We start from the raw sequence: 13296 nt of genomic DNA, 5'->3' as shown, positions 1-13296 counted from the left end.
AGTGATTTACAGTTTGGTTTTGTTACTGGTAGAGGAACTGCCACTGCTGCAGCCTTAGCAAATGATGTAATTTCATACTGTAACAAACGAGGATCGACAGTTTATACTTGCTCTCTAGATGCAGAGGGAGCCTTTGATGCTGTACCTCATGATGTTTTGTTTTATAAAGCAATGGATGTACTTCCTAATCATTGCTGGAAGATTTTAGTGTATTGGTATAGGCATCTAAGCGTACAAATTAAGTGGGGTTCTAGTTTGAGTGAACCAGTTATTTTGTCTGTAGGTACCCGTCAATTTGTTTTATCAAGATTTAGTGGATGAATTATCGTCATGTATTGGAGGTATCAGGATTAATAATTTGTCTTTTAATGTTTTTTGCTATGCTGACGACTTATTGTTAGCTAGCCTTTATGTTACTGGTCTTCAAAATATGATCGAGATTGCAAACAAATATATTACAAATCATGGCCTATGTTTCAATCCTAAAAAGACAAGCTGTGTAATTTTCGGTAAGTGTACACTTACACCGCATCCATATTGGTCACTGAGTGGTGTAAGACTGGATGAATGTGAAAGTGTGAACTATTTAGGTGTTACACTTTTATCGTCTAATCCTAATGATCACATCAGAAATAGAATAAATGCATGTAGGAAAGCTTTTTATGGACTTCAAGGCGCTGGATTCAGTAATGGCCATATTGACTGTAATGTACTAGCTTATGTATGGAATGTTGCCAAAAGACCAGTTTTATTGTATGGTATTAACTGTGTACACATGTCTAAATCATCAATTAATGAGGCCGAAAAATCCAGTCAAAATTATTAAAAGCTTGGTTTGGCATTCATAAATATTGTAGAAGTACTTCTTTCCTGAAGGCAATTAATGTTATGAAAATTGATACGTCTCTTGAAATCAGTTCTCTTGATTTGATAAAATCCATCTTCAGTAATAAATCTCGTGCACGTTGTTTTTACCTGCATCTTTTGAATATGCATTTATGTGGTAGACTGCATGGTCACACTGATTTAGTATCACGTGTTAATAGAATTTGTGTCAGAAATGGTATTTCACTTTTGCGGTATATTTTTGACAAGCATATTCTCAGTCGATCCTTAAAAATATGAAAACATGTTCAAGGCCAGATGGGCTGACTGACAGCATTCGCCAGTTGTTACTTGCAAAAGATTTACACAGTCGTCATCTTCTTAATATGTTATTAAGACCATTTTAAACTTGGGATTTTTTTTTGTCTTGTACCGAGTGTTTTCATTTAATACCTGATTTTTAAATTGTCATTGTATTAGTTTTTGTATTTCTCTTCTTTTGAAGGCTTTATAATAAAATAATAATAATAATAATAATATAATAATAAATCTTAACTGTATTACAAGTATTGGCTGTGCAAGAACATATTGCACTCATGCAACGTGTCAATGAATAACATTTGTACTTTTCAATGAGAAATTTCAAATAAAAAAGGTTGACAGAGCATTTCCAGAAAACTCCAAGACAGGCTACATTGCAATGGTCATCATGAAAAAAGCTATGTACATACATATATAAACAATATAAAACAATAATGATAGCAGAGAACATTATTGTCAACCTTATCAGTAGTCTACATACCAACATCAATATTCTCGGTTAATCTATTTCAGGTGGCAAGAAAGGCTATTTTTAATAAAAAACATGCATTTTTTAAGCAAGTTACCATGATACAGACTTCAAACTCTCAGTGTAGCTGTGGTACATATTAACTGTCATTAGAAAAATGCATAGGTGTATAATCACTGAAATTTGATACCTTGAAAAATACTCAGCTTTTTTTTCAAATTTAAATTTTTATCTCAGGTTCTTTCCTTGATTTTAAATTAAAATTACCAAAGTATGAGTATAATCCAGACTGTTTATGGCATATTTGTAGTTTGGATGACCCCATTATGATAATATCCATCTGTAAAATATTGATGTTTGTGTAACACAGTTATCAAAAAGTAACAACTGGTTGCATACCAACCACACTCAACAGGAGAAAAACTGCTGTGCATTTATTTAAAATAACCCTTTAAAATGCATTGGAAAAAGATCAGTAGTGTGTGTTGTTTGGTTTGCAAGAAAACTCCAATCTAAAAAAAAAACATAAAAAAGGCCAAAATGTTGAAATTTCTGAATTTAGGCTATTTTCAGGCATGTCTCTAGAGGTCATTAAGCTATATTTTCTCAAAAAACTCAGCTCTTTTGAACTCTCAGCAACATTATGAACTGAAAAAGATTATATTTACATTTCCTTGAAAGGCCCTAAGTAGGTGTTCTTTTTATGTTTCAAGATGTGATTTGACATGACAAAGTTTGGTTGTAATTAGTTATCTTGTTAACAATACAATCATTTCAACAGTGAATAAAAGTCCTGTTTAAACTTATATATCTTCAGCTGGTTTTGTGATTGAAACCTCAGTTACAAGACATGGCCTGCAACTGACACACCCACCTCAGTTACAAGACATGGATTGCAACTGACACACCCACCTCAGGTACAAGACATAGCCTGCAACTGACACACTCACCTCAGTTGCAAGACGTGGCCTGCAACTGACATACCCACCTCAGTTGCAAGACATGTCCTGCAACTGACACACCCACCTCAGTTGCAAGACATGTCCTGCAACTGACACACCCACCTCAGTTGCAAGACATGTCCTGCAACTGACACACCCACCTCAGTTGCAAGACATGTCTTGCAACTGACACACCCACCTCAGTTGCAAGACATGTCTTGATACTGCGGTGGGTGTATCAGTTTCAAGACATGTCCTGCAACTGACACCTCACACCCCCTTCATCAGTACAGTTGCAGTTATTTTAGTCCCAGTTAGAATGTTGGTATTTTTTCAAACTTTTTCCAAGCACAAGCCAAATTTTTATATATTTTTTTTAATCTGCTTCATTTTTTTGGAAATATATGAAATTAACATTTCTGAACTTATACCCCAATTATTTTCCCATCAATTTTGAATTCTGACAGAAGCTGATAGAAATGGTGCACGAATCTAAGGAATTAACTATAAAAATTAAAAAGAATACTGTTTTGAAAAATATAAATACTTATCAAGGAAAAAGAAGAAGAAAAGCTACTTTTCGGAAATTGGAAAATACTTTTCGGGCTGTTTTATCAGTTATCCATTTATTCTTTCGTTCCTTTATGCATCCATCCCTTCATTCAGTCATTCACTATCTTGCTCATCCCTTCATTTGTTCGTTAAGTCATTCTTTCATTCATTCATCCATCAATTTAGGTAAAATGGAGGTGCCTTCTGCTGGGCAAAAGGAGCAAAGGCGAATGTTAAATGTAACCAAAATCGTTCAAGTCGACATACACAAGTGGAGGCGACTACGTAAAGATAAACCTTGCATGGGTGAGAGTCGCGTTGTTCTTTGCTTTTCGTTAATTTGTTGTCTGATATGTTTAAACGTCAGTGTTGTGACTGATATTTACATTGGTCAAGCAAATTTAAACTGAATAATCGCATGAAATTCAACTAATTATAAGACATGATGATTGACTGTGGCACAGTGAACGTTGCAAAATTTACCGAAGGAGAACGTTTGTAATGAATGCAGTCGGCGTCATTGCAAGATTGCAAGAAACGTTTTCCTCATCATCCAAGCATGTTGTAATTCCAAGCTATTTTGAAATTATATGTGAGTTTTGATATGGAGCATAATTAAACGAGATCATAACATATGCAAATGAGTTAATTTTCATAGATCGAACTTATCACACTTTTAGCAAAAGTGGTGTTATACTTAGTCTCCCCACACTTGAGTACACACTGCACTGACACGCAGATTACAACTGTGTCTCGCTGTGGCTAATCAGTTCCATACACAAAACAGCGAAATATAAAATACACAGTTTTACCACCAAATAAAAACAACCAAGATAGGAACGATTTGTGGAGTTGTTTTCCCTTTATTGTAAATGACTCTAGCTTATTCTGTATCGTAGTTACAGTATATATGGCATGGATTATTGACTGTGTTTTAGCTGATAGTGTATATACAGATGTATACAGTCAACAATTCATTGTTTGTATTCGGCGAGCTTGTATTTATGAAGACTCGTGTGAATTTCCTGTACATATTTTATAATAAAGGAAACAGTTAGTGTCAATTTGTCTGTATTATTGACTTCCTTTGATGCAGTGTATATTTCAATCTTGTAAATACAATACGAACACTGCCTTGAACACATACAGTAGAACAGAATTGGACATCCTAGCTTTCCGAGTGAAAGGACAAACTTCAAGAGGAACAACATACAATTTATCAATTATTCAACACAATGTATCCACTGAAGATGAATTTAGACGAGTAATGGAGAAAGTATGGCAGGCTTTCGTAATATAGCATTGAAGGATCGTAATGTTATGCGAAGTCTCTCCACTCTGGAGTATAGACTGCACTAACAATCAGACTGCAGCTGTGTCTCGCCGTGACTGATCAGTTCTATACACAAAACAGCGAAACATAAAATACACTTACAAAATACACCAACGCAAACAACGAAGATATGAATGATGTGTGTAGGCGCTTTCCCTTTCTCGGCTTAGAACAGTCACTCATATCATTCCCATGCTGGTTAAAAATACAAAAGCTGTCTAGGACTCTTATACAGGCCAGAATACGATATGGCAATAGTTTAGCTGCAGATGTATAGGGTAGGTCAGAGGTCATAGACAATTCTGAAAAATGTTTTTTCTTAAACATTCCTCTCAAATCGACATTACCGACGACTTGGAAATTTGACAGATAGGAACTTGGCCCTAAGGTCTAGTCGGCAAGCCTCGCCCCTTAATGTGTGGCTTTCCTCTCGCCTTTGCCTGTAAATAAACTTTAATGGCGTCAGGGCGTCGCACTTTTATCAGATCACTTTATATTTTCTCTGCCACTAAATTTGTAATCATCATCATCATTATCATCAGCAGCATCATCCTCATCATCAGCATCATCATCATCATCATCCTTTTTTTGTTTTCACAGTTACCAAGTTGGAATGGTCCATAATCTTTGGAACATATCTGTCAGTGATTAGTGATTGTTTGTAGTGACCTTCTTCGTACAGAAATGTTGCATCTCGAGAGTTAACGGGGGAATGGGGAAAAGGGCAAGAAATGGAGATGGCCACTAAATTACGGTCGTCCTACCTGTCAATAACCAATTATTTGGATAAAACATGGTCTTGCCATCATGGCAATTTGGAACTGATTTCTTGCAGATGGTCATGTTTATTTAATAACTGTGAAATGTAATTTTCTTGGCCTGGGCTAAGGGCAGAGTTGACATATGTCTCTTAATTTTGATGTTGACACCGCATATTGATCTAAAATATGATTTTCTTATTTTCAATACTTAGAATATCCAATGATAAAGAACATGATTTATATGGTTTCACCGATAGATATTGAGCAATCTTTTGATAGCAAATATTCACTAACAATCTTTTTTCAATAAAAAAACCCCCAAATTTTCTTTGGTTCCTTTGTTCTAAAACGATTGTTATATTTTCATCGTTAAGAATGTTAATGTTCACTACTAAGCAAGCATCAACATTATTTAATTTATTTATAATTGATATAGATATAACTTAAGTAACCGGCGTGCGCCCTATATCAACATGTTTAATCATTAATTAGTCTTTGCAGAGAACTTGAGTGGATAAGTGTTCCCTTATTTTCTAGTGACCTTTAAAATTTACAAAACTTTATTCCTTTGTATTTCAATCTGTTCATATTGTTGAGTAATATAAATCGATGGCATCAAGCCAACCATATTTCACATGGAAATCAAAGGAACAAATGTCAAAATGGTGTTCTATTTAAATTTTCTTACAGCTTTCATAGTTAAAGTTTCAATACAGCCGTGTTGATCTTGACTAAATCTTGTGAATATTGTTGAGGGTAGCACACTGTAGATCAACTTTTATAGTATGACATTAGCTTTCGGAGACAAGAGTCTCCTTCATCAGATGTACTAGTGGAATAGACAAAGAAGCAAAAGGCCAAATGCATAGTGGGTAATGGACAATGCCTAAAGGAGGTGTCAATGTGAAACAAAGCTTTCTGGAGATATAAACCTGGTGTTTAGCGGTATTTTTAAATAAACCACTGTGATTTGTGAACACAATCGAACATTAAAATTACACGGAATCCGCAATACATTTTTGAAGTCAGGTAAAACATCAGTGTACATCACTTTTAAATTGGTTTTGACGATAATGGAACGTCAATATTGCAAATGCGGTATTGCCTTTTGTGCAACTTGTTCTGTATAATATACTCAACAAAATAAAATATTTAAATAATGCGAGCATCCTTTATGACCATATGCTATTTCAATTTTGTTTTTTCCGAGTCTCAAATCTTTTGACAGAGGTTTCTATGTTGGCACGCAAAATAAAACGCGCTAGGAAAAGAAATCATTAATCAGTGCTTGCCTATAGCCTTTCATTATAAATAAATAAATATAAACCTTTTCCCTTAAAAACCCCGTTGAATTATATTGGAACCTCCTATATATTGATCATCAATCTTGACATGTCATAATCTCGTGGTGTGATTTTAATACAGCTTTTCTAGAATTATAGATCGCACATCAACTATTACAGAAAGCCACCCCATTGAACGTCTGTCACTGTTCCACTCCCTGGCAAGGATAAATCCAGTCTGTGACACTCTGATACATACAAAACTCAAAACTCAAAACTGCATGCTATCTTTTCTGATGACCCAGTAATTATATTTGTACACATTTACACAGTATTTATAAAGATAACAACTGCATAACACATCAAGTATTGACATATAATCTCTACGTGCAAGCACATTGAAAAGTGGCCGGTGGTAAAATAGTAGTTGTGTCTGAAGTTCAATTTTTAGAACATGTTTGGAGACTGTGTTGGTTAATATGTTTCAAAACTGCAATTTCATTTTAAGAAAAGCTCTCGTTATATTATAAAATCGGGTCATTGGTATTTTTAACGCTAAATGTCAGTTCAGCATGATTTGGCATTGTGGTATATATAAATAAATACATGAACAAATCTGTGACTCTAGAAACGACTTTTGTTTTATAATTTTCACCAAAGACTTTGAAATTTTAGGAGTCACTTTATATTGTACAGGTAATGTCATGGTTGCCATAACTTCAAGATTACATTTCAGGTTAGTAGTTAACTCAACAATGCAAGTTTGACCCCCTAGTTTAGTGTTATATGCATTCCAAGTAACAGGTAAAAAGGCGGAATGTCGGTTTGAAAGTTGACACATGTGACCATTAGTCTACAAAAAGTTACATTTTCTGAACGTAGAACGGCGCAGAATTCTTGTACGAAGCTCGTGTTTAAGATGCTTTGATGGTCATTAAATTTGTTCTGATTTTCGTTCGCAACGTTGCACTATTCGCTATCCCACGATTTAGCTAGCTCTTAATGACAGGGAAGTCTTTCAGTACAGTCATTGTCGTGACCTTGAGTACGCTTGTACAAAATCACACAAAAATCCACACGCTGGGTACGTTAAGATTTAGAATAAGGCCAACTATTCAAGGGAAGGTTTGGTGTTGCTTCAAGTCAATATTTCAGTCCGTTTGGTTCTTGCAATTGCCTCAGTCTCTAAAGCTGTGACGACGAATCATTTCGAGTCATAAATTTATTTTTTTTGAATACATTTAGTGCTCATGAATATTTTATTCTTTCTTGCCAGCTTACTTTCTCTCTTGTTTTTTCCGTACAATTATGCAAAAATGACTGGCTGTACACGACAATTGTGATTGTACAATTTATGAAAACTGCAGAAAGTGAATTTTCTCCAGTTTTATTATCACGGATAGTTAGCATTAACATTTAGCTCAATCATTCATTGAAATGGTTCTAGTATTCGATTTAATCATTATTTTTACTTTTATTCGTACATGTGGTCGATGACTGTGACACTGAAAAAAACTGCAAACTCAAACAAAACAGAGTTGTTCTATTCTAAAAATTTGTCACTCAACGATGAAGTAGCTTTTCGCTTGCTCTTAATGAATGTAACGAATACCTTACAATTTTGTGGTATTTTAGAGCATGTTGGCCTGATCTTCTGCGATGCCGTTGTAAAATTGCTAGACTACGTTACCACGAATTTTTGCATCAAAGCGTCGTAGCAGTTTGTCACGAATCGAACCGCCGGCGTAACGGACTCAATGTCGGAACGAGTGATTTCCAAAGGCACGGTGCTGTTCAATCGAGCAAGGCACTTTACTCACTGGACAAAATACTTGATGTGCGCTCAGCAAATTTACGTATACTGACGTATATGGAACACAATATTAATTGTATACGCAACGTATATCTTAGTAAGAACATTCCAATACGTTGTTATGCGTACCGTATATCTTTGTAGATCATGAGTATTCGTAATGCAGATCTTTGCACACTAAGTGTACACTGTAGTTTTGCATTTTATTAGTATACGTACGCGTATACGTAATGTATTTGACACAGGTACAGAGTCAGTATATGTGTATATATATTGTTGTATATCAAGCATTTTGCCAAGTGACTTCTTATCATTACACGTTAATCATTTAATAATATAGGCAGTGATTACCATATCCTCGGTGATTGGACGATAGCCGGATCTTTGGTGATGAATTGAATAAAAGAAAATTGAACATACTGAGATTTCCGAAGAAATGCTGAGAAATATAATCTGGGTTTTATCGAAGGCATCAGAAACGCTGTGATGCTTGAATCAGAAAATAGAATCATGGGAGATGAAAAATGTTGGTCCAATTTAGAGTACAATGCGCGGTGACATAATCTTTGATTTTCCCTCAATATATATCTAGTTACACTGTAAAGTTAAGTGTTCAAGGATAGAACGCAAATTAAACGCCTTTTTGTAACACTTTTTGAACGCGTCTAGACGTTTAGAAAGTTAACACTGCGTGTTCAATCAGCGTTCGATTTTTGAACACAAGTGTGCAGATTTTGAACGCTACGTGTTCATCAGACATTATATTGAACACCATGGTGTTCCATATCTGAACACACGTTGCACATGAAATGTGTTCAAAAATTTGAACGCATTTACGCGTTCAAAGGGCTGTAACACTTTTTGAACGCCGTTCAACGATAAGTGTGTTAAAAGCTAGAACACATGATGCGCGATTGTTGAACACCTTTAATTTTGGGCGTTCACAGGGTGTTCAAGCCTTAAAATAACATTACAGACCACTGATATAAGTAAAATTATTTTATTCTAAAAATAAACAAAGCATTTCTAGAGTAATATATAATAATTTACAGTAAAATGGGCAAATAAACATTGCCGCTTTGTATGTAACGTTTGTCATAGGAAAATACCAACGGTGTTAACACCCTCCTATCAAAACATGAGCAATAAAAATCCCCATAAACACTGTAAATCGTTTTAAAATTATGAACACAGTAATGATAAAACAGGTTTTACTTAAATATTGTGGATTACGTTTTATGTTCATACTTGTTTAAAACTTACAAAAAATCATCTGAGAAAACTCAAACTTGGCTTACTTATTGTGTTGAAAACACGTATATGTATGAAATGCATACTCCATTTTTGTAAGGTTGTTTCTTAAAGACATTTCCTCTTGTATAGACAATTGTAAATTTTGAAGAAAAAAAACGTTAGTCAAGGTTTCTCTAGTGCACATGGTACATAGTTGTCCACACTAAAGTAAACACAACATGTCAAGATGTCAAAGTGTCACAGTAAGGCACAACATGCAGAAAGTGGGGAAAGTAGGTCCTTGGTAGGGTAAAACTTATTTCCTTTTCCAATAAAGTCCTTTATAAACAAAAAGGTCTGTTTGTTTGTAATATCTTTAAATAAACTCTGAAATAAATCGGTGACATTTCAAAAATTTACTTCTCAGAAATTAAAAACATTCGTAAAGACCTTCAAATTCTGGTGTAACCTGCTATTAATTTTTATACATTTTTTTTACAAAAAATGGTAAAAATCACCCTTAAAATAAAAAAATGCAGATTTCATTATAACTTTTAATATATCACATTCTGGTCATTCCTAATATCTTTAAAATGTCAGAAATGTCTTTAATGTCTTGAAAATACAAAGTTGCAAATTTCTGCATAATTTAAACAATCTGAAAAAGGCTATCAGTAGAGATCTATGTGAGTAATATCAAAGCTGTTCAATTAGCATTTTTGAAGAAGATTTTTTAAAGATTTTTTGACCCAAAATGACAAAAATTGCCATGAAATATAAAAATTTGAATATTTCATCACAACTAGCACAAATTTGACTATATTTGACTAAGGTCATTCTTAGCCGGGGACATGTTTACCAAATATTGAAGATGTCAGTAAAAGAGAAGAAGATTTATGTCCAAAAATAGCAAAATTACCCTCAAAAATATAAATTTGACCTTTTGCACCATTTTTCGATTGGTATAGTCACAAACTGGTGATGTCAAAATCGCCGTATACAAAACACATACGCCTTGTGATTGCAGCACTAACTTACCAATAAGTTAACAAAATATAAATTTTCACTTTGAATTATTCCAATCACTTTAACGATTTCCGACTTAGATGAAGAACAGTGGGGACAGGAATTGGTGTTAGCTGACCAAATTGTTGGAACTTCTGAAATACTTGTACTAATCTCAGTTTGTCACTGTGCCTCGACCAAACGAAACTTTTCGATCGATTTACAGTTAAGTCAGTCACGGTCATTTAAAATGTGCCCTGACTCAATTGAGTGTCTCTGACGCACTAAATTCACGAAAAAGTCAGGGACATTTCAAAAGTTTCGTCAATTAGAGAATGTTATATATTTTGTCTTGTTTCTTAATATAACATCTACACAAAAATAAACTTTTTTTCATAAAAATGAATGCCATGAAAGAAGTATGCAATAATCGTTGCATTTTCGTTGATTTATTCGATTTAAACAAAATTTCAATTTTTACACTTTTCTATCATTTTGCTACTTTTCTGCTGTAAAAATTTCGATTTCGTTACACTTTCCTAATAATTACTCTCATTCAATTTTCCCAATTTAGTTCCGATTGTTCTAATATCACCTATCTCACATTTCATTCATCAAATAAAATATATACGGTATATATACGGTATATATATATATATATATATATATATATATATATATATATATATATATATATATATATATATATATATATTATATATATATATATATATATATATGTGGTATATGTGTCCCAAGGCTCCAAATCCGTATAAGCCACGCGTCGGCAGACTACTAGCTTTGAGCAGACCTTTTGCGGTTGGTAGCCCAATTTGTCTACAGTTAGTTGAGATTACATACGCTATCGTAACTTAGCTTTTCCTTTGAAGCATGCCATAAAGATAAATGTGTATGTGGTACATTTTGGTAAAAAGTAACAAAACTCCAATTTTCTGACATTACCGTGTATCAAAGATGACGAATGTAAGGAAAACGTTTCACGTAACAAACTGCTGTACGTACCTATGCTGAACATAGTTGCCGATTGCGCAAATGGCGGCCAGGTGATGCGATTCAGCCCTAGGATTGTTACCATAGTACTGAATATTTATTCCTGTCCGAAAATGACTTGTTTTTTTCATAAAAGCTAGTCTAAAGTCAACTTAGAAAAGCTTTTTATATTCCAACTGTGATAGCGGTGGACTCTATACCAGACATGCGGTCAAACATTTCACTCACATTTGCATGAACATGGCGGTAAAGAAAAGACCGGCCTCAATGTCATCGACGATGTTTTCTCTGATCATTCTTGCATATTATGATCTGATTTGTCATATTTTATCTGTTAAATTGGAGATAAAAATAATTTTAAAAAGTTTGGTATATATTCCCATTGAAAGTAACTTTTGGAGAACTTCGTATCATCAGTTGGTGGCGTACTAGCATGGTCAAAATTTCAATGTCACTATCGGCGTACTTTAATCAGCAATATCGCTTGTCTAGCAGTTTCGCCCAAGTGTACAGTCCCCCACACCGTGCCATGTCTTTTTTCATGTATATTTGTTTATTTATCGAGTTTTTATGTAAGGCCGTGCTGTAAATACGTGGATGATTCCAAACTTTCAATAGACGCTCTCACACAATCGGCTAACAGTTGTTTTCCCTGGGCTACCAATCTTCTTAGATTGTGCACGTGGTACCTGAGAAACTTCAGTTACCAGAGAAAAAAAAAGAATTTCTAACCTATGTACGAATGCATTGCGGTAGCTCAAGAAGCACATTTACATGTGAAGGGGGAAAGTTGGTCTTTTGCGGGCCATTACAAGGTCAACGCATAGACAGTAGAGGGGTCTTCCCCTCTTACTGTCGATGGTCAACGTTACAAGCAGCCGCTGGTTTGACCTTTTGTTGACCCGCATAGACGTATACTTCCGTTTCACAAGTAGCTGCGCTTCTACCACTGCAGAGCTAGCTTTGTGTTGTGGTGTTCGCCAGGCTAGGCCGTCTCCAATTCATCGATCGAGCCTTGCTACAGCCGCGAACACTCACGACATAAATAAATGTAGAGCACTCGAGCAGTATGACTGGTACTGCGATATCGCCCTGGTGTTGTGGCGTCTATCGATCGAGCTCGGGTCAAGGATCATCGCAACAGAACCAGTGCTGTGGCGACGACCCTTGACCCGCGCTAGCACCGCTGCGATATCACAGCTATATGATGAGGTACAATACAATAATTGTGAATAAGTGTAATAAGTGTGAATAACGCAAACGCATTGAGACTTGAAGACATGAAGACACCAGGAATTTTACTGGGGTTGCAAACTCGCTAGAAACAACGTCCTCTGCTGACAACTGAACAGCCCAAAGAAACGCATGCTCCTTGCGCCGACTTCACTCTGTAAAGCTGTCACACTAAGAGAAAGGTGCTTCCTTCATTACGCATGTCCAAGCAAAAGCAAAAAAAAAATGTAAAATCATAAATATTTTCAGTGAATAGTACATTTCCAAGGTTCTCTGCTAGATGACTTCAAATCACTAAATTGGTCCTTCAAAGCGCGTCATAAGACGAAAATGGTCGCCCCAGGAGGGTATAAACGAGTGGCCTTGAGTTATCACCCGGTCCGATAAAAAGTCAAAATTATGTGAAATAAAAAAAATTACAGGTAAATGAAAAAAAAAGTGAAATTGAAACTAAAATTACAAATTAAAATGAAAAAGTAAATTCAAAGTAAAACGAAAATAAAAGTAAATTCAAAG

Source organism: Ptychodera flava, chromosome 17 (assembly GCF_041260155.1).
Source record: "Ptychodera flava strain L36383 chromosome 17, AS_Pfla_20210202, whole genome shotgun sequence".
NCBI lineage: Eukaryota > Metazoa > Hemichordata > Enteropneusta > Ptychoderidae > Ptychodera > Ptychodera flava.
Note: the sequence above shows the minus strand (reverse complement) of the source record.